At 40.5% G+C, this 21,077-nt stretch overlaps 1 protein-coding gene across 3 annotated transcripts in view; it reads left to right on the top strand.

Moving 5' to 3' along the window:
• LOC106088399 (mucin-5AC) overlaps positions 1 to 21,077 on the top strand; it is a 612,109-nt gene that overhangs the window by 402,777 nt on the left and 188,255 nt on the right. The gene's annotated exons all lie outside the window — the stretch shown is intronic.

Below are 21,077 nucleotides of genomic sequence, written 5' to 3'. Positions count from 1 at the left end.
ACAAGGAGGAATTAAAAATGGTCGGGCACCTATTGTGTCACTGCCCCGCAATTGCGAAAAGACACAGGATAATGGGTGACTAGATGATACCTCCGACAGTGAATCTTTTTTTTTGTCTTATGCGTTAGTTATGATTTTCTGTCGCTATTTGCTGTCTAGTGTCATAATGTGTTGTATGTTTATCTTTTTCGTCATTCCGTATGTAACACATCGAGATATTGATCTGAGACCCAACAACAAATATAAATATATTCTTGATCGTCTTGATATTCGAAGTAGATTTAGCAATGTCACATCCGTCTGTCCGTCCGTATGCCTGTCCGTCTGTCTGTCGAAAGCACGCTTACTTTCGTAGGAGTAAAGTGAGGCTCTTTAAATTTTACATTGGATTGTTAATCGGTCCATGTATTGGTATAGCTGTCATATAAACCGTTACCGGATCTTAACTTCTTGATCCTCTAGAGGGTGCAATTCTTTTCCCATTTGGCTGAAATTTTGCACTGAGTCTTTTATTTTGCTCTGTCAAGTATGGTCCAAATCGGTTCATAACCTGATATAGCTGTCACATAAACCGATCTCGGATCTTAACTTATCGAGCCGCTAGAGGGCGCCATTATTAGACAATTTGGCTGAAATTTTGAATGCAGTATTTTGGTTTGACCATCAACAACTGTGCCAAGTATGGCTCAAATCGGTTCATAACCTAAAATAGCTCCCATAGTAACCGATTTCTGACCATGATTCTTCAGCCGATAGAGGGCGCAATTTTATCCAAATTGGTTGAAATTTTGGACGGGGACACTCATTTGACTTTCCATTACCCTTCAATATATGTGCTTAATATGTTGTAAATCAATCCAGAACCTGATGTAGCTCCCATATAAACAGATCTCAAGATTTTATTCTTTAACCCCTAACGTCGTCCTATCGACTGCAAAGAACGCAGTCGATAGGACGACGAACGATTTGAATTTTACTTAGTACAGTTGTTGAAAGTCATAACACAACATTACATGCAAAAATTTCACCAAATCGGAAAAAATGTTTAACTAAATCAGACAGAAATTGCGGCTTCCATGGGCTCAAGAAGTCAAATCAGGAGATCGGTTTATATGTGAGCTATATCAGGTTATAGACGGTTTTGGACCGTATTTGGCACAGTTGTTGAAAGTCATAACAGAAAACTCTGTGTAAATTCTTAACTAAATCCGACAAAATAATGGCTTCTAGATGCTCAAGAAGTAAAATCGAGAGATCGGCTTATATCAGGTTAAAGACCAATTTGAACCGTACTTGGTACAGTTGTTGGAAGTCATAACAGAACACTTTGTGCAAAATCTTAACTAAATCAGACAGAAATTACGGCTTCCAGGGGCTTGACTTCCTAAACAGGAGATCAGTTTATATGGGAAATATATCCCAATCTGAACCGATATGGCCCATTTCCAATGACCTACATCAATAGTAAATATATGTGCAAAATATCAAGCGGTTAGCTTCTCGAGTTCGAGCGCTATCGTGACGGACAGGGCACGATCGACTTAAAATATATAATCTTTATGGGGTCGAATATTTCGAGGAGTTACAAACGAAATGATGAATTTAGTATACCCCCATCCTATGGTGGAGGGTATAATAACTAATTTTACCATTCCCTAATTTAAAAATTTTCTCATTAATAAATGCCATTACCCCGTGGTTCTTACATATCCACACAGTTATTTATTAAAAATGCACTTATATTTATATCATCTTTATCATCAAATCAGAAACATTAGTTGAAAACAAAAGTAGTAAAACCTTCCTATGGCAGCATAGAAACTTATTCCTAATTCTGACAAACAGCCTTATGCGATAGTAAGACATTATCCAAATATGGTGATGAATGTAGATGTGCTTTTCACACACACACACACACACACACACACATTCATACATGGTAATCCACAATCAAATAATCCGACATAAGTCATACAGACATCTGCTAAGTCCCTTTCAAAAATTAATGACTTTTGAGCAGGATAAGGAAAGTACCCCAAAACTGTCTATGTAGACAGGATTAAGTGACATCATGTCAGCATAAAGTCAAAATGCAAATTGATGATAATATAATGCGGGCACAGTAGTCATAACGAATGGCCTAAGGAGAAAAATTGGCACATTAGCAATGGCAAAAGAAGATTCAAATTGCTAATTACGAAGGGTATATGACCAAACTTGAATATGAATTAAGACAATCACACAAGGAAAAATGTTCTTACATTTTTATTTTAAAAGACATCTTTTACAGAGAGCATCAAATTATAACAATGAGAGTAAGTTCGATCGCTATCGTGATTTCGACTGACAGTCAGATGGACGGATGGACAGACGAACATGGCTCAAAATGACGAGATGATCAAAAATATATATACTTTATGGGGTATCAAATCAATACTTCGAGGTGTTACAAATAGAATGGCTGGATTGGTATTACCCCATCCTATATATATTTTATGGGGTACCAGAACAACACTTGGAGGTGTTACATATAGAATAACTAGATTATTATGCCTCCATCCGATGATAGTGGGAAAAAAAACCAGAAAAAGTATAAATTTGTATATACTTTATTTTGATGCTCACTGTATATGTGTATTTAGACTGGACCAAAGAACAATTATCTCATTGACTTTCAGTTTTAATCTTTCACAAAGTACGCTCAAAAGTATCTGGTATGCAATGGGAAGGAGACTTATTCCTCTGTGGTTGACACATTACGTCTTGTCTCCTCTCTTTTGTACGGGGCATAGTTGGCTGAGGTTACAATCATCGGGTATGCGTTCTACTAAGCAGATCGCGCAGACGGGCTACTGCTTTCGCCCTATCAGCGTATCGTCTCCGATCTTTAATAGTTCAGCGGACAACCCATCGGCTCCTGCGGCCTTGTTGTTTTTAATTGGGTCAGATCTACTTGGACCCCATTCTGACTAGGAGGTAAACATTCTATACCACCATCAGGGATTAGTTCTGCGGCATCCTTTTCTCCACCATTGTCTATCACTAGCAGCTGAGGAAAATGTTCTTTTCATAGAACCAATACACTATCTCTATAACGTATCAGATTTCCCCCCTTGTCTTTGCAGTAGGATGTGCCTGTTCCAAATCGAATTTAGGCCTAAGTCCTACAGAAGCACCATTTATTATACGATTTCGCTGAGATTTCTCACTGTTATGTTTAATGTTGATCGCGCAGACGAGCTACTGCTTACGCCCTATCAGCGTATCGTCTTCGATCATTAATAGTTCAGCGGACAACCCATCGGCTCCTGCGGCCTTGTTGTTTGTAATTGGGTCAGATCTACTTGGACCCCATTCTGACTAGGAAGTAAACATTCTATACCACCATCAGTGATTAGTTCTGCAGCATCCTTTTCACCACCATTGTCGATCACTAGCAGCTGAGGAAAATGTTCTTTTCATAGAACCAATACACTTCCAGAGTGATCTTTCGAATTTAGACCTAAGTCCTATAGAAGCAGCATTTATTATACGATTTCGCTGAGATTTCTCACTGTTATGTAAATGTCCTCGATGTCAGTTCATGATATGGTTCAGATCGGTCTATATAGAGCCATATAGCTTACATATTTACCGATCTCCCGATTTATTCTCTATGGCCCATAGAAGCCGCATTAATATCCGATTTCTCTGAAATTTGTCACGGTTAGTATTGCTAAGCTCCTCGATAACTGTGTAAGATATGATGCAGATGGGTCCATTTGGATATAGCTGTCATATATACCTATCTCCCGATTAAAGATCATAGGCCCATTTACTAGACCCCTCAACATTGGTACCAAGTATGGTTTAAATGGGTCTATATTTAGAGATAGCTGCTGCATATACTGAACTCCCGATTTGAGGTCTAGGGCCCATAAGAGGCAAATGTCATCAACAGTTCTCGCTGAAAATTTTTAAAGAATGAATGAATGTTAGGATCCCCGACGTTCGTACTGAGTGTGGTCTAGATCGGGCTGCATTTGGATAAAGCTGCCACAAATACCGTTCTTCGGATTTAAGTTCTTGGGCCCATAAAAGGGGAATTTATTAAAAGATTTTGTTGAAATTTGTTACAGTGAGCTGTGTTAGGTCCGTCCTCCATATGCTTGCTCTTTAAGGTCTAAATCGGTCTATATTTCGGTATATGTAGCTGCCACATATATAACGATCTCTCGATTTATAGACTAATGGCCACTAATGGAGCATTTATTACCCGATTTCGGTGAATTTATGTGCAATAAATTGTAACGGGCCCCAATACATACTGACTTTGGTGTAGGTTGGACTTTATTTGGATATAGTTGCAATATAAACCAATCTCCTGTTTTATGGTCTAAGACAGTGAATTGTGTTAGACCCTTCTGCGTCCCTGACGATTTTGGTCCAGTTTGGATCACATTTCGATATGGTGGAAATAAAGGCCACCGTAGCGCAGAGCTTAGCACGTCCGCCTTTGACGCTGAACCCCTGGATTCGAATCCTTGCGAGAACATCGGAAATATTTTTTCCACGGTAGTTATCCCATGCCAATGCTGGCGACTTCACCATGTAAAAACTTCCCCCCAAAGAGGTGTCGCTCTGCGGCACGCCATTCGAACTCGGCTATAAAAAGGAGGCCCCTTATTATTGAGCTTAAACTTGAATCGGACAGCACTCATTGATATGTGAGAAGTTTGCAGAATTTGAAGTTAATATGTATTCGTATATCCGAGGTGGTGGGTATGGAATGTTCGGCCTTGCACTGCAGTCGTGCAGTATAAGAAGAGAGTGAAGCCTTCTCTGAGGATGGCCAAGTCCTCATCGTTTTGGGGCCGGGCCATAACGGAGTAAGGGGAAAAAAGGGCAGAGGGATTTGGCGATGAAGGCCAAAGGACTGCCATCAATCAACTTGGTTAACCCGAAGCCTTTCGGGTCGGCGCAGTACGAGTTTAGGGAGTGGGCGACGAATGCGCATGCAACATTGTGGAACAGCAAAACGAACGGTAGGTCCATGGAAATCCTATGGGGGGGGATCCAGATCGTGAGAAAACGAGGCTATTACTGAAAGGAAGTAAGAAGCAGGTCAGTATAGCTTTTGGTATCATAACGGGACACATAGGACTTCGCTGCGGCAAATAATAGCATGTGTAGGGCATTTTGGGAAGATGATGAGACGTTGGAGCATTTCCTATGTCATTGCTCGGCTTTCGCGTCCAACAGACACCCGGTACTTAGGTGGAGACACAATATCAGACATGAGCCAACATAGGGGAGTGACATTGAAAACAATTAAGGATTTTGTAAGTAGCACGAAATTCCTAACCTAAAATTTTCTTTCTAGAGGTTACTTTATAGTTTTTAGAGCGCACAACAAACCGATTGCTGGCTTAGGTATATGTCCATAGTGCAATGGGGCGGATTAATATCTGCACCCTCTTTTCAACTTAACCTAACCTAGATCCTGTAGAACTGGTATTTTTACTTTTTGTACTCTACATTGATACTGTGATACAGGATATTAAAACTTAATGCATTTGTTTGTAACACCCAGAAGTAAGAGAGGTAGACCTATTGATAAGTATGCCGATTGACTCAGAAACACTTTCTGATTCGATTTAGCTGTGGCTGTCTGTCTATCCGCCTGTCTGTCCTTATTAATATGTGTACAAAGTACAGGCCGCAATCTTCATCCGATCGTCTTCAAATTTGGCACAAGTATTTCCTTGTGTTTAGAGACAAAGTCTATTGAAATTGGGAAAAATCGGTTCAGTTTTGGATATAGCTCCCATATATATCTTCGTCTGATTTAAACTAGTAATGCAATAATTTGGTCATTTGTTAACCGATTTCCACGAAATTTTGCATTTGGGGTTCCCTAATAAGTCCCGACATTATTGGTGAATTTCATAGAAATGGGTTCAGTTTTGGTTATAGCTCCTATATATATGTTGGTCCGATTTAGACTAAAATTGCAATTACATCGTAATTTGTAAACCGATTCTCACGAAATTTAGGACGAGTGATTCTCTTATAAGTCCCAACATTATTGGTGAGTTTCATTGAAATCGGTTCAGTTTTGGTTATAGCTCCTATATATATGTTTGTCCGATTAAGACTGAAATTGCAATTACATCTTAATTTGTAAACCGATTCTCACGAAATTTTGTACGAGGAGTTGTCTCATGAGCCTTGATATTATTGGTGAACTTCATAAAAATCGGTTCAGATTTGGATATAACTCCCATATGTATGTTCGTCCGATTCGGACTAAAATTGCAATTACATCGTAATTTGTAAACCGATTCTCACGAAATTTTGTACGAGGAGTTCTCTCATGAGCCTTGATATTATTAGTGAACTTCATAAAAATCGGTTCAGATTTGGATATAACTTCCATACATATGTTCGTCCGATTTGGACTAGTATTGCCATAAATTGATCTTTTGTTAACCGATTCTCACGAAATTTTGCAAAAGGGGTTCCCTAATAAGTCCCGACATTATTGGTGAGTTTCATAGAAATCGGTTCAGTTTTGGATATAGCTCCCATATATATGTTCGTCCGATTCGGACTAAAAATGCAATTAAATCGTAATTTTTAAACCCATTCTCTCGAAATTTTACACGAGTGATTCTCCTATAAGTCTCAACATTATTGGTGAATTCCATAAAAATCGGTTCAGTTTTGAATATAGCTCCCATTTATATGTTCGTCCGATTTGGACTAGTATTGCCATTATTTGATCTTTTGTTAACCGATTCACACGCAATTTTGCAAAAGGGGTTCCCTAATAAGTCCCGACATTATTGGTGAGTTTCATAGAAATCGGTTCAGTTTTGGATATAGCTCCCATATATATGTTCGCTCGATTTGGTCGAAAATTGCAATTACATTGTCATTTATAAACCGATTCTCACGAAATTTTGCACTAGTGATTCTCTTATAATTCTCGACATTATTGGTGAGTTTCATAGAACTCGGTTCAGATTTAGACATAGCTCCCACATATATGTTCGTCCGATTTGGACTAAAATTTCAATTACATCGTCATTTGTTAACCGATTCACACGAAAATTGGCACAAAGGATTCCCTTATGACTCCCTGTATTGCTATTGAATAAAAATCGGTTCAGATTTTGATATAGCTCCCATATATATGCATCTCCCGATTTTCACTTTTAAGACCTTTGCTAACCCATTTATCAATCGATCTTCGCAAAAAATCTAATTTAAGTAAATTTTAAATACGACGACTTAGGCAATTGCGGTTAGGGGAAAGTTTCCCCACACTCTAAGAGATATACTTCAGGAAGTTCTACGTGAAACAGCAAAGTGGGCTACCGAAAGTGGTCTGGGTATAAATCCATCCGTTCAGCAGGAGATACAAATTGCCTACAATGGCACCTGTCTCCTAGGGAGGAGAGAATGTTCCATTTACAGAAAGCGCAGAATACCTGGGTGTTTTGCTGGACAGGAAATTGAACTCAGGGTAAAGTTTCCCCGCACTGTAAGAGATATACTTCAGGAAGTTCTACGTGAAACAGCAAAGTGGGCTACCGAAAGTGGCTATAAATCCATCCGTGCAGAAGATACAAGTTGCCTATAGTGGAACCTGTCTCCTTGGGTGAAGAGAATGTTCCACTTACAGAAAGCGCAAAATACCTGGATGTTTTGCTGGACAGGAAACTGAACTTCAAATCCAACATTTTGGAAAGGGCAAGAAAGGCAACTCTTGCCATATACACCTGCATGAGAGCCTTTGGCAAAAGTTGGGGACTTAGACCGCGTTTCATAAATTGGGTATATATTGCAGTTGGTAGACCTTTTATGCTATATGGTGTTGTGGTCTGGTGGACGGCGCTTCAAAAGTCCACCTACTGCTCAATACTTAACCGGATCCAAGGGATGGCTTGTTTGTGCATCACAGCCTTACTGAGGACAACACCATCTGATGCACTGAATTTAATGCTACATCTTATGCCTCTGGACATTGTGGGTAGACAAATTGCAGCGACCACTGCCTTGAGGTTAAGGGAGTTTTCTCATTGCTCATGTGGCGGCCACGGACACTGTGTTATACTTGATACATTATCCGATGTTCCAGGCAGTGTGGATTACTTTCTACCTGAGCCGCTTTTTGATCAAAATTACTGTACCACTATTCCTGATAGAACCGATTGGAACTAAGATATCCCTGGTAACAGTAGTTATATAGACTTCTATACGGATGGTTCCAAACTAAACGACCAGGTGGGCTTTGAGGTGTACTCCAAAGATCCAGAACTTGTCATATCGAAAAAGTTACCCGACCACTGTAGTGCGTAGCAAGCAGAGATCTTGGCAATTAAGGAATTGGTGGAATGGCTAAGATATAATATCATAACGACGGTTGGCATAAATATCTTCTCAGACAGCCAGGCAGCCATTAAATCCTTGGGGAATGTATTTTTGAACGCAAAAACCGCCCTCGACTGTCGCAGATTTCTCAACGAGATGGCTGAACCGTTCAAAATTCCCCAGTTCTGGGTGCCGAGCCACAGAGATATCACAGGGAATTGTAAAGCGGACGAGCTTGCGAGTCTAGTTCTCTTGTTTGAGACCCTGTCTCATTTAGCGGATGTGAACATTCGCTAGTTAGGTTAGGTTAGGTTGAAAAGAGGTTGCAGATATTAATCCGCCCCATGCCTAATCGGAAAACATGCTGACAGACTGAAGGTTGCCAGCAACGACTTTTGCCGACATCGAGGATGAAGAGACTATAGAACACCTTCTGTGTGTGTGTCCCGCATTGGCAGTCAGAGGGAGTTCCATTTTAGGTTCTCATTTCTTTGAGAACCTGTCTGATTTAGCGGATGTGAACATTCGCATGTTGCTGGGCTTTTTTAAGCGATCTGGGCATCGAGGAAGAAGAGACTATAGAACACCTTCTTTGTGTATTTCCCGCACTAGCAGTCAGAAAGAGTTCCACTTTAAGTTCTCATTTCTTTGAGAACCTGTCCTGTTATTGGGCTTTTTGAAGCGATCTGGATGGTTCAATGGTAGGAACTGAAGGCATCTTCCTTCTTCTGTTCCTGTGTTATCACTATGGACGAAAACGTCTAAGTGAGTCTAATGGCAGACTGTCACTTAAACCTTACCTAACCTAGCCTGCATTTGCAATATGGTGTAGGGTATCAAAAGTTCGGCTTCGCCTGACTTTAGCCCTTCCTTACTTGCTGTAAAATATTTTAGCATGCTATAAAATTTTTTTGCCATTTTTTGCCTTTTTCTTTAAAGCTTCAAAAAAACGTTTCAAATAATTTTCCACAAAATTGAGTCATATAAACCACTTCAGAGATTTTTTTTTTTTTTGATTTTTATGGCCTCGAAGAATTTTTGTTTTTCGGACCAAAACTTATTGGCATCATTAAAACATTAAAGCGATTTCTGCCAACAACAAAAAAAAACACCTCCAACCAAACCACCAGCGTAAGCTGCTGAACAGTCGCTTGCCTTAATTCGGTGTTTAAATTCCAAGAGTCGCCATCATTTCCGTTTTTTACAACCCTGCTTACAGCAATGCCAGCAAAAGCTTCACTGCTCTCCAACAAATAAGCAAAAGCAAACTACACATCCCTTTTGCCGGAAAACAAACCGCCAAAGTTAAAAAACCTAAGGCAAAAAAAAAATGGCATCAAGGTTTTTTGCATTTTTACAGAAATAAAAACAAGAAAAAAAAAACGTAAAAGCGGAAACGGAAATGGAATGGATTTAAGTGTTTGCTGGCTTGCTAAATACCAGCAAGTGATGTAAGAAATGAGGCAAGTTGAACAGAACACACACTTTCCAGTTACTCACTCTCTCTCCCTCTCTCTTTTTTTTTAATGTCCATGAAAACCAACAACCGCTGGTTATCTCCCGGAATGTTTCGTGTTTTTCTTGGTTTCAGGTTTAATTTTAATTTAACTCAATTACAAATAATGACTGAAAAACAAGTGTAATTTGGTTTTAACGATACCAAGAAGAAGAAAAAAACAATGAAGCAGAAAGCAAGTATTGCAATTACACAGGATGTATGATAGTCTGATGTGTTGTGGTGGTAAAAGTGTTAAACAGTTTTAAATTACCATATTAATAGAGCGCCAGAGGAATAAAAACAAACTTTAATTGGAATTATAAACTTTCAAGATCATATAATAGATAAAACCTATATCGGAAACCATATTGAAAGGTGAACCCATGAGAACCATACTTGGAACAGGACTAGTTAATGTAACTCATCAGGCATCTTCCTTCTTCTGTTCTTGTGGTATCACAATGGACAAAAAATGTCTAAATATGTCTGACTGTGGCAGACTGCTCCTTAAACCTAACCTATCCTTACTCACCATTACCAATTCTATCCAAATTCAATCGAAAAGAGAATCCACTATGCAAAGATACACCATTCCACTTTACATTGAAGTAGGATGAAAATAATGTGCTCTAGACATAAAAACTCATCAGTCCTCGTAACTCAACTTTATTTCCATCATTCCTGGCATTCTGCCCAGCTATGTGCTATGAGATCATTTTGTTTAAAAACCATCATGTTCGTCTAGTATGATTGAAAGTAAAACCATGACTCGTCCAAAAACCTCAGCAACACGTTCTGCTACTATGATTGTCGAAATGTTACGAAAACGTTTGCCATAGCCCCAGTGAAAAGTGTGCAAACTTTTTGGGTTAGACATGTGTAGGTTTACCTTGCCCCCAGCAAAAGAAACTGCAAAGAAAAATTGCTTGCTATTATTGTTGGTGGGTTTGGTGCACATCCAATCAAAATTTGAAGTGAAAACTGTGTTAACCCTGCAAACATGACCACAAGACAAAATGTAATATGTGGTTTGTAATGCCAATATCGTTTCCCTCCTTTAGAAGAGGAAAAATGCAATTATTAGAGTATTTTGATGATTTTGGTTAGCTTAACTAAAAAAATGCAAAAAGGGCTTCAAGAATGAAATCACATGTTGTCATAGGATTAGTTGAGATCTATGCCATCATTACTGGCCTAAATTGTTTGCATATTTTAACACGAGTGGGTGGCTGACGTAGACAGATAGCGAGAGTGTGTGTTCTTATATCTGAAAGACAAATGCGAAGTGCTGGCTACCTGCATCTCGGTGACGTGATTCACTCACGACGTGAGTACGGCACGAAATCATCGTGTGATGTTCGTAGATAGATTGCTCGAGTGTTCGCGGGCTGAGCGTCTCTTATATCTGAAAGACGAAGGCGAGGTGCAGGCTTCCTGCATCTCGGTGACGTGATTCACTCACGACCTGGACAGGGCATTAAGTCATGGGGTGGTGGTAGTAGACAGATGGCGCAAATATGTTTTTCCCGGTCTAGGCGGCTCTTATATCTGAAAGACAAAGGCACGCTGCTAGCTACCTGTATGTCGGTGACGTGACTCACTCACGGCGTGAGAACGGCACTCAATCATGGTGTGGTGTCCGTAGATAGATGGCACAAATATGTGTTCACGGATTCAGTGGCTCTTATATCTAAAAGACAAAGGCGAGGTGCTGGCTGCGTGTATCTCGGTGACGTGATTAACTCACGGCGTGAGTACCGCACTACATCATGGTAGGGTGTTCGTAGACAGATGGCATGAGTGTGTGTGTCACGGACTCAGTGGCTCTTATGTCTGAAAGACAAAGGCGAAGTTCTGGCTACCTGCATCTCGGTGACGTGATTCACTCACGACGTGGACAGGGCATTAAGTCATGGGGTGGCGGTAGTAGACAGATGGCGCGAGTGTCAATTGGCGGTCTAAGCGACTCTTATGTCTTTAGGACAAAGGCGATTTGCTGGCTTCGTGTATCTCGGTGACGTGATTCACTCACGGCGTGAGTGTGCACTTCATCATGGTGTGGTGCTCGTAGACAGATGGCACGAATGTGTGTTCGCGGGCTCAGCAGCTCTTATGTCTGACGAACAAAGGCGAGGTGATGGCTGCTTGTATCTCGGTGACGTGATTCACTCACGGCGTGTGTGCTGCACTAAATCATGGGGTGCGTTCGAAGGCAGATGCACGTGTGCGTGTAATTTGTATGTAGGACAAAGGCGATTTGCTGGCTACGTGTATCTCGGTTACGTGATTCACTGACGGCGTGAAAACACACTAAATCATGGTGTGGTGTTCGTAGACAGATTGCGCCAGTGTGTATTCGCGGGCTAAGCTGCACTTATGTCTGAAAGACAGAGGCAAAGTGCTGGCTACGTGTATCTCGCTGACGTGATTTACTCACTGCGTGAGTACGGTACTAAGGCAAGGGTTGCCGTCGTAGAACAACGACGAAGTGTTGGATATGTGTTTTTTGGTGACATGATTCACTCACGACGTGGACAGAGCACTAAGTCATGGGGAGGCGGAGGTAGACAGATAGCGCGAGTGTGTTCGCGGGCTGAGTGGGTCCTACGTCTAGAGGACAAAAGGCGAGGTGCTGGCTCGAGTGTATATTAGTCATGGGCTGGCGGTCAGAGACAGATGGCGCGAGTGTAATCGCCAGCTAAGCGGCTCTTAAGAATGAAAGACAAAGACGAGATGCTGGCTACATTTATCTCGGTGACGTGATTACCTCACGGCGTGAGTACACAACTAAAGCACGGGGTGCGTTCGAAGGCAGATGACACGAGGGTGCGTTCGCAGAAGGACAACGACGAACTGTTTGATATGTGTATCTCGGAGACGTGCTTCACTCACGATGTGAATAGGGCACTAAGTCACGGGCTGGCGGTCGTCTACAGATGCCACGAGTGTGTATTCGCGGGCTGAGTGCATCCTATGTCTGAAGCACAAAAGGCAAGCAGCTGGCTACATGTATCCCCCTGACGTTATTCACTCACGGCATGAACAGGGTACTAAGCCAGGGGCTGGTGGTCGTAGACAGATGCCACGAGTGTGTATTCGCAGCCTTAGAGGCACTTATGTCCGAAGGACAAAGGCGTAATGCTGCCAAGATGGGAATCTTGGTGGCGTGGTTCACTTATGGCGTGGGTACGGCACAAAATCGCGATTGTAAGAGGTGGGTCGGACATATGGTCACCGGCTCAGCGGCTCCTATGTCTAGTGGATACCGGGCAAAGCGTTGGCAACTATGTTAACTACTAGGCTCTGACATTCAGTCTCAGCACACAGTACTATTTCCCACTTATTTCACAACTTACCTCACTTCGCAGTTGACTTCCATGCTCAAGCTGGCATTGCTTGGCGTTTTTTAACAGTTACTTATTTACCACAATTTACTCTGTTGCTAAGGCCTTCTTCTTGTTTCGAAAGAGATTTTTCACCTCTCGTCTTCGCCTGTCACGTTTTTACTGATTGCAAAGTTGCTTTGTGCCGCATTATTGGCTTCAGTAGCTACTGGAGACTCCTGGTTGTATCATGAGTTCTTTGGGGGAGGTTGTTGGTACCAAAGTATGGTTGTTACGGCTCTTTGTATGGAGTGGGCAATATTTTGCCATTGCGCTGCTATTGTGTTTGCAGCTTTTCAATGTCCAGCTTACGTGAAATGTCCGATCGTACGTTTCTCGTCACACTAAGACGAGAACGAACCTTTGGTACAACAAGTTAATGATCCCAACCGATGTTTGCCCCTCAAACCGATCGTATATCTAACACGCTAGTTAAATGCCTTCCATGTATCGCAACATGCTCGAACTCTATTTGCCTCGATCCATTATCGGAAGTTTCTACATGTAGACTTAGCTTTCGACTTTTGGGCTACAGATATTTTCCTTGCCTTTTTTAGAATTGAAATCTCTCAGTTCGGTTTTAATATCGCAGGCGGGCCAGCGGTCATATTCTCTTTTTAGGCGCTCGTAGAATGTATCCTTGGTCTGCTCGTCTTTGTTTTCCCTCGGGCCATGGGCGCAAATATATTAGATGTTGAAGAATTTGATCTTTATGCGGATTGTGGCTAGCTTCTCATCCACCGAAGTAATTCTGGAGCCAAGGTGTTTTAGTCTCCGATTAACCACAAATCCACATCGAAATGCAGCTATAACATAAGGCCTCACCTCTCGGTTTTATTGTGGAGCCTTTCCCGAGCCATGGCACTTCCTGTATGACGGTAATATCTGCCTTGTATTACTCCACTACATCTGCCAGTGCGTATACTACACTCTCTCTACAAACAGTTCGGACTTCCAGACGCAAATACGCATGGTCCTTAAAACGTTTGCGGGGGTCATTTAGTGGGGACCACAACACATAAGGTTCAACTCTGTTCTTAAAGAAGTTCGAACTAAATTCATAAATCAAGTTCGAATTCTATTCTCAAATACCTTTTATTTGATACCAATATTCTCCAATTGGTAAACATGCCCGTTTGGGTGTGTCTTGGGGTAAGACGTCCCCCACGGTTACTAGACCCAAAGTTTTATAACAATTTTGTGTTTTTAAGCTACCATAAGGTGGCATACAAAATTTCACCTAAATCGATGCATCCATCTTCGAGATCTGGCAATATTGTTAGTTGGGTTAAGAGGGAGGTTCCCCCTCCCTTCGGATATCAAAAACTGAAGTACCCTTTTTCCATCGGAGTATACCCACCATCATAGAATGGGGGTACACTAATCTAATCATCCGTTTGTAACACCTCGAAATATTCGTCTAAGATCCCATAAAGTGTATGTATTCTTGATCGTCTCGACGTTCTGAGTCGATCTATCCATCTCCGTTCGTCCGTCGACCCATTGACCCGTTGATAAGTATACCGATCGACTCAAAATCACTTTCTGATTCGATTTAACTAAGTCCGTCTGTCTGTCCGTCTGTCTGTCCGTCTGTCTGTCTGCCCGTCTGTCTGTATGTCTGTCCGTCTGTCTGTCTGTCTGTCCGTCTGTCTCTCTGTCCGTCTGTCCATATTAGTTTGTGTACAAACTTCAGATCGCACTATTCATCCGATCGTTTTCAAATTTGGTATGGGTGTGTTTTCGGCCTAGAGACGAAGCCTATTGAAAATGGAAAAAATCGGTTCAGATTTGGATATAGCTCCCATATATATGTTCGTCCAATTTGCAGTAATAAAGCAATAAAATGCTCATTTGTTGCCCGATTCTCCCGAAATTTGGCAGGAAGGATTATCCATGTCTCCCGACGTTACAGATGAATTTCATTAAAGTCGGTTCAGATTTGGATATAGCTCCCATATATATGTTAGTCAGATTTGCAGTAATAAAGCAATAAAATGGTCATTTGTTACCTGATTCTCTCGAAACTTGGCAGAAAGGATTTTCCAATGACTCTTAATATTACTTGTGAATTTAATTAAAATCGGTTCAGATTTGGGTATAGCTCCCCTATATATGTTCGTCCGATTTGCAATAATACTGAAATAAAATGGTCATTTGTTAACCGATTTTCCCGATATTTGGCAGAAAGGATTTTATTATGTCTCCCGACATTACCGATGAATTTCATTAAAATCGGTTCAGATTTGGATATAGCTCCCATATATATGTTCGTCCAATTTGCAGTAATAAAGCAATAAAATTCTCATTTGTTGCCCGATTCTCCCGAAATTTGGCAGGAAGGATTATCCTATGTCTCCCGACGTTACAGATGAATTTCATTAAAGTCGGTTCAGATTTGGATATAGCTCCCATATATATGTTAGTCCGATTTGCAGTAATAAAGCAATAAAATGGTCATTTGTTACCTGATTCTCTCGAAACTTGGCAGAAAGGATTTTCCAATGACTCTCAATATTACTTGTGAATTTCATTAAAATCGGTTCAGATTTGGATATAGCTCCCATATATGTGTTCGTCCAATTTGCAGTAATAATGCAATAAAATTCTCATTTGTTGCCCGATTCTCTCAAAATTTGGCATGAAGGATTTTCTTACGCCTCTTGACATTATAGATGAATTTCATTAAAATCGGTTCAGATTTAGATATAGCTCCCATATAAATGTTAGTCCGATTTGCAGTAATAAAGCAATAAAATGGTCATTTGTTACCTGATTCTCTTGAAACTTGACAGGAAGGATTTTCCAATGACTCTCAATATTACTAGTGAATTTCATTAAAATCGGTTCAGATTTGGATATAGCTCCCATATATATTTTCGTCCAATTTTCAGTAATAATGCAATAAAACGCTCATTTGTTGCCCGATTCTCTCGAAATTTTGCCAGGAAGGCTTTTCTTATGACTCTCGATATTGCTGCTGAATTTCATAGAAATTGGCTCAGACTTAGATATAGCTATCATATATGTATATCACCAGATTTTGACCTCAAGAGCCACTGCAAGCGCATTGTTTGACCAATCTTGGCAAAATTTTCCACAACGCTTTCCTCGACGATTTGCAATGATGTTGTCATTTTTCAACCTAGTTATTACAGTTTGAACATATTTGCTCGTTTTTATATATGAGAAGAAGATTCCATCTAATTAAACATGGCATTTTTGTTTGCAATTGCAAAGCACTTATATTGTCCTTGGGTGCGTATGGAGAATATTTAATAAATCAACAACACTCATACGCATCATTGAATTTTTTACATAATAAATGTATGCACATGCATACACACATGCATATGCCCACCAATCTCCGATGCATTTGTCCACTCTATGATATTATTAATTGATAATTATAAATTATTCATTTATCCATTTATCTTTACAAGCAATCTTCATAAAATGCAACTTTAATAAGTTGAAAAAAAAATACATCAACCCGTCAATTTAAAAATATCTGTTGCATGTAGCAACGAGTCACAATGACGTTGCACAATATGTTTAAACATTACTGCAATGATGAATATGAAATGATATGCCCGGAAAATACTTTTGAATGTAATTTTAAATTTTATTCAAAAGAATGGAAACCCTTCGGCGATGGGAGAAATGTGGTAATGTATCAGACAACGATTATGTTGTAAATGGCGCTTTTAAACAATTGAAATTTTTCCTTTACTATTGTATATCAAAAACGAATTGGATATGGTCGTCTCAAAGGGAAACATTTGAGGATTTTATGTCTTAAAATGCAAATCGTACTCAAAGTTTACATTTATGTGGCACTTATCGTTAAAACGTGAATTATAAACTTCCGCATTACTGCACTATGTTGATATATACTATGGAGGCCACCGTAGCGCAGAGGTTTGCATGACCGCCTATAAAGCTGAACGTCTGGGTTCGAATCCTGGCTAGACCATCAGAAAAAATGTCAGCGGTGGTTTTCCCCTCCTAATGCTGGCAACATTTCTGAGGTACTATGCCATGTAAAACTTCTCTCCAAAGAGGTGTTGCACTGTGTACTGCTCTCATTGTAAAAATTTGCAATTTGCATTACTGCGCTATCCTTAGAACACACATCGATTTATGACCTTTTCTTCCCGTGTAACCTCTTAGAATGTTTCCACCTTGATGTATTTTTTGTTATTGCATTTAACCACAATGTGGTCTATATCGTTTTCGTGGTATCATTTCATTAATTGTTGTGGTTTTTTTGTGTGACTTGCATTTATAGCACTTGTCATCATATATATTTTTTTTCAACATTTTTAGCTCTTTCAAAAAGACATTCTACAAAAATGTCAATGTATACAATGAGGTTAACGACAACCTCACTGGAAGCATTACAAATATTTTCATAAATTCTTCCTAAGTGTTGGATTCAATTAATTTATGGTTAAATTGCGGTTTTATTTGTTATTATAGTCACCCGTCGTAGGTGCACATATGATGCTTTGCCCCTTACTAGGTTTATAAGCAACAATTGTATCATGTTAAACAGGTGTGGGTAATTCCAATTTTAATTATAAAATTTCACTTGCATATGATAATGATATGCAATTGAATAAAAACACAGTTGCACAGAGGGCCAATTAAGAAAATTGCAATTAATTATTGTGGTTAATTTTGAAGAGAATGCGTGCAAAAGACAGATTAATTTCATGGTTAATGAGATAGGCATCATTTGATTGAAATTGAGCATTTTTGCCAATCAAAGAGATAACTGGTAGTTTTAAAGTATTTGGAAATCTTTGGAAAAATGTTTTGAAAAGAATTGTGCCCTCTGGAGAATGAAGAAGTCAAGTCAGGCGATCGTTTGACAGTTACTTATATCTGGTTCTTTACCGGTGAGTGGAAGTTGAACAATATTTGCTTCTAACACCCAGAAAAAAGAGAGTTAGGCCCATTTTTTATTAAACGGATCGACTCAAAATCATTATCTTATTTGATTAACCTATGTCTGACTATCAGTCAGTCCACCTGTCCCTCGGTCTGGCTGCCTGTTCGTCTGTCTATCTGTTCTTCCGTCTGTCTGTAACTTGATGTACACCCATGTAAACCAATATCCCGATTTGACATCATGAGCTCCTGGAAGCCGCAATTGTTATACGATTTGGATGAACTTTTACAGACAGTGTTCTGTTACAACTTTCAACAATCGTTCCAAATACGATCCAAATCGGTCCTTAACCTCATACTGCTCCCATATAATTCAATCTTCGGACTAGACATCTAGAACCGCTGGAAAAAATTGTGGTATAGCTACAGCGGTGGTTGGTCTCCGTCTGTTTTCAGTGGAGCGGCAGATCTAAATCCCGAGGACAGGCTTGCAACGGACTCCATTGACCCAACAGAAGCGGTGGTGTTCGCCAACATGTTGCCCGTTTCTGAATCCTAGGCTAGTTGAGTGGTTGCACCAGGCTTCACTAGTCGTCAAGCGATTGATCTGCGGTAGCTTCAGACAAAGACACCTGGTTCAGGCCTTGAGGATAGGACCAGTACAATATCGTCATCGCATGCCTGCCAATTGTCTAGGCCATGGGCCTTCTACCCCATGCTAACCGTGATGACCTAGATCGGCAATGGTCCAATATTCAGCCAAAAGACTATGATAACCTGATGAAAATCCCATCCCTAAGAGATCCAAGGCCAATGATACAGGAGTTTTCAACAGATACGCTACAAAAGTAGACCGATAGAGACAGCAAACGATGCCATATTTTTGCTGCTGTTTTGACATTTCTTCTCAGTTAGTTTCATGAAATGGCATGATGGAAGGATATATGAGTCAACAATGAGTCGAAATTATTAAAAGTTACTACGGAAATTCGGAGTCAGTGGCCTTAATGTTATGAGCGCTACGTCCAATTTAGTGATGAGGCTCATTTCGTCAATAAGCAAATTATGCGTTATTGGTCAGACAGCAATCCACACATATTGTATGATCCATTTTTGCATCCCGAAAAAACTACGGTTTCGTGTGGTTTATGGGCCGGCGGCGACATTGGGTCGTACTTCTTCCCTGATGATCAAGACCACCAAGTTACTACGAATGGGAATCGCTGTCGTTCAATGATAACAAAATATTTTTGGCTCCAATTGGATGATATGAACTCGCAGGACATGTGGTTCCAATAGAACGTCGCCACGAGCCACCACACAGCGAATGTTACAATCGATTACTTGGAAACCTTGTTTGGAGAACGATTTAGCTCACAGTCCAGTCCAGTCGATTGGCCGATCGATTTAACGCCGTTCGACTATTTCCTGTAGGGCTACGTCAAATCTATAGTCTATGCTAACAAGCCAGCGATGATTGATGAACTTCATAAGAATGTCGAACGCAAAATTGCAGCAGTATCGGCCGATTTATGCCACGCATAAGAAATTGAGTTCCATACATAATGGCATCGAACGTTCTTTCACAGAAATAAAGAATTTCATATATATAAACAACCGTCTTGGTTTATTAAAAAAAAAAACTTTTAGCGCCCTTATTGAAAGACCCTGTTGTAGTGTGGGTCCGAAAATCTTCGTTAAAAACTGCTTGGTCATGGTCGTTTTTTGACAAGGTCGAAGGAAAAGGGTTCTATACCCAAAAGCATGTGGAGTGTCATTGTTAATGGACTGTTATGGGTATACTCCGACGTTTTAGTGCCAGTGGCTTCTTGGGATTGTGACTTTAAGGCTGGTGGGAACCGGAGACATGAAATATGCGTACTAAACCCCGACTGCCCAAAGTTTAAGCGAGCTGTGGCCTACAAGATGAGGCTAAAGAAAGAGGTGAGCTTGAGGACTCAGGAGACTGACTGACGGCAACTATTGACGAAGAATTGTCTGCGGAACTATAGACCATATCGCAAAATTTTGGCGGATTGGTGAAAACTGGAAATCTCCTACCATGATCAAAAGTGAAGGGGAAGGCTCCAGGACGGATCACGATTGGTCCTGTGTAAATGTATCATTCGATTGTTGTTGTTGTTGTAGCAGTGTGTTGTACACTGAGGCGACAGCCCTTGCCGATAAAGGACTACATCAGGTCATTGGGTGTGATCGAGGTGTGCACTAGTGGTGGAGGACGGATCTCAAAAGTTACTTGGTAAAGTTTGCAATAGGTGGAGAAGCGTTTGAGAAGATCTCACCCACACCGCATGTGTCTGTGATCATTTGTAAACCGATTCTCACGATTTTCAGCGTGAGACTATTAGATATATCTCCAAACATAAGTATCACACGATTTTAACTTTTATATATTTTGGAGGCCACCGTAGCGCAGAGGTTAGCATATCCGCCTATGACGCTGTACGCATGGGTTCGAATTCTGGCGAGACCATCAGAAAAAAAAATCAGTGGTGGTTTGGCGGACATGCTAACCTGTGCGCTAAATGGGAGCATTATCTAAATCTCGACCGATTTTAATCAAATTTTGCACAGGTACTGGAGTGTCAAATAAAAAAAGTCACGCAAAATTTTGTCAAAATCAATTAACGAGTACTAAAGCAAAGCCATTGCACATTTTTTCACCAATCCAAGTCATGCATCAAAATGACAATCGAACTCAAAATACAAAGCCAGTCTCGCCTACATCTTCTGCGCTTCTTCTCCAACTTTTGACACCCAGTTTCGGGATGTCACTCTTTACTTGGTCACACCATCGGAGTTTTGGTCTTTCCCTGTGACGTTTCTTTTATGGACGGCTTCAAAAAGACTTCTTTGCTTTGTTCTTTGCCTGGTTATCCCCTCTTAATGCTTTCAGCATTTGTGAGGTACTATGTCATGTT

The sequence above is a fragment of the Stomoxys calcitrans genome, chromosome 5 (assembly GCF_963082655.1).
Source record: "Stomoxys calcitrans chromosome 5, idStoCalc2.1, whole genome shotgun sequence".
NCBI lineage: Eukaryota > Metazoa > Arthropoda > Insecta > Diptera > Muscidae > Stomoxys > Stomoxys calcitrans.
The sequence above is the reverse complement of the archived record's forward strand: the minus strand, read 5'-3'. Positions and strand labels throughout refer to the sequence as shown.